Source organism: Palaemon carinicauda, chromosome 22 (genome assembly GCF_036898095.1).
Source record: "Palaemon carinicauda isolate YSFRI2023 chromosome 22, ASM3689809v2, whole genome shotgun sequence".
In the NCBI taxonomy this organism is placed as follows: Eukaryota; Metazoa; Arthropoda; class Malacostraca; order Decapoda; family Palaemonidae; genus Palaemon; species Palaemon carinicauda.
In genome coordinates, this window is record NC_090746.1 from 60318660 (window position 1) to 60321159 (window position 2500).

General features: G+C 31.2%; 1 protein-coding gene across 1 annotated transcript in view; it reads right to left on the minus strand.

Annotated features, from left to right (window-relative positions):
- LOC137616477 (uncharacterized) overlaps positions 1–2500 on the minus strand; it is a 420672-nt gene that overhangs the window by 407085 nt on the left and 11087 nt on the right. The gene's annotated exons all lie outside the window — the stretch shown is intronic.

Sequence of the window (2500 nt, forward strand, 5' to 3'; positions counted from 1 at the left end):
TAAAGAAATTTTTTATAGTTTATATCTGAAAGATCTAATTAAATGTTGTTACTGTTCTTAAAATATTTCATTTTGATTGTACAGAATTACTTCTCTTGTGGTTTATTAATTTCCTCGATTCCATTCCGTACTGGGGCTATTTTTCTCTATTGGAGCCCTTGGGCTTATAGCATCTTGCTTTGCCAACGATTGTTGTAGCTTAGGTTGTAATAATAATAATAATAATAATAATAATAATAATAATAATAATAATAATAATAATAATAATAATAATAATCGTTATCGGTGGTTATTTAAAAAAGAAAAAGGTTCTAATTAATTGTGGTAACCCCGTAGAGTTTAACAATAATCTTGAGAGAGCTATGAACTTGACACTGTCAACACCTCTTTCAAGTTCATTTTAATGTTCTTCGTTACTATGAATTGGATATACTTCGTTCATGACCCTGTGTGTAATAATTTACTTCTCCAGGTGAGAAGAGGAAAACGAGAAGCGATATTACTCTTATTTTTTCAGCTGCTACAGTTATATCTTTCCCTAATAAAAGTCATATCATAAACTTTACAACGATTTTTATAAGATGAATTTAAAAACAATCATAACAATTTAAAATCGCATTGAGAGAGAGAGAGAGAGAGAGAGAGAGAGAGAGAGAGAGAGAGAGAGAGAGAGAGAGAGAGAGAGAGAGAGAGAGCATTTAAGTCAATACACGAATGCTATCTCAAAACAGATCTTTCAAATAATTCGCTTCCAAGAATATTTTACAAAGACAAAAGCCCAGGTTAATTGAACACCAACTCACGGGAAATAAAAAGACAAAAATACGAATGAATGAATGAGAGAACAACAGACGGGCAAATACACCAGAGAAAGCAATTACAACCCCCCCCCCCAAACCCGCCTCTTCCCAGATGAGGATTAAGTTAGCGTAATTACTTTAATGCTGCAATAAATTAAAAGGAATTACAGTCATCTCTCCTTGAAAACATTCCTTTTGGGCGTCAACACCAGGTAATTAGGATAAACAAAGCAAGCAAATGAATTACTCCAGATAAAGATTTTAATGGAATTGCTTGATCTCAATATCAAATGCATCTTTCAAGGAAATGAGTACAGAGATTTTATGTTGTTAAACATTTTTGAAATTTGTAACCGTAATTCAAAATTCTTCTTATTCAGGAAGATAATAAAATAAATACGATTTTACAAAAAGAAATTTCTTGATAATCATACGTAGATTTAAATATCCTGTTTAGCTCCCAGCTTACATACTCAATACAAAGGAAAAACAACATTAATATTTATAAATTTCTACTTTCAACTGGGATCGAACCCGGGACCTTCTTAATGAAAAGTAAATGAACTACCAACCGAAGCAACAAAGGCCACAGGAGGAATGGGAACCTAAACACTACGGCTCTCAGCTGTCTCCCAAAGAGCATAGTGCATGGGTTCGAACTCCTTTTATGGTATCTTTCACTTTGTTGGTAACAGCTCACTTGCATTTCATGCTTAGAATAATGTGAGGCAGAAATGTATTTCCATTTCATGATTATTTGTGCTGATTCCCACTAATAACAACACTACTTATGATGAAATAAATGTAAACAAAGTTTAGAGAATAAAAAAAACAAAGTTTATTGTTTGCTGAATACTCAAAACTTGACAAACACCTAATATGAATATAATGGTTTCATTAAGTTACATTCGTTGAAATTCAGAGTCTATTATTGGGTTAACAAATATCATGACCATTTGGTCAAATTGAAACGATGTTCGCTGCCTTTTTGTCAAACATATAATCCCAATATCAAAAACAATATGTCACCTCGACCTGAGTTCATATTGAAATATTTCATCCCCTAATAACGAAATCATTTTTAATTTACAAATCAAATCTCTCTCCCTCCTCTCTCTCTCTCTCTCTCTCTCTCTCTCTCTCTCTCTCTCTCTCTCTCTCTCTCTCTCTCTCAATATATATATATATATATATATATATATATATATATATATATATATATATATATATATATATATATATATATATATATATACACACACGTTCACGTTGATGCCTCACAATCTACTGACCACCATTCCTAAAGACTTTCTGTAAACCCAGCATACCCTTCCCTTGCTACATCGCGGACAGGGATAAAACATGAATAATTTTACATATATAGTGTGTATGTATTAATCATCTACTTATTTATCTATCTATCTATTTATCTATACACACACATACATATACACACACACACACACACACACACATATATATATATATATATATATATATATATATATATATATATATATACAGTATATTGTAATCCTTTTCTATAGGTTTTATAATCCATAACATTTTAAAGCAAAATATGTATATATGTATGTATATATAGTATACATGCATGTATGAGTAACGACTAGGCCGGACAAATAAGCCATTTGGATCCTTCAAGCATAACCTTGAAAAAAGGAAAAAACCTTTAATCTTAC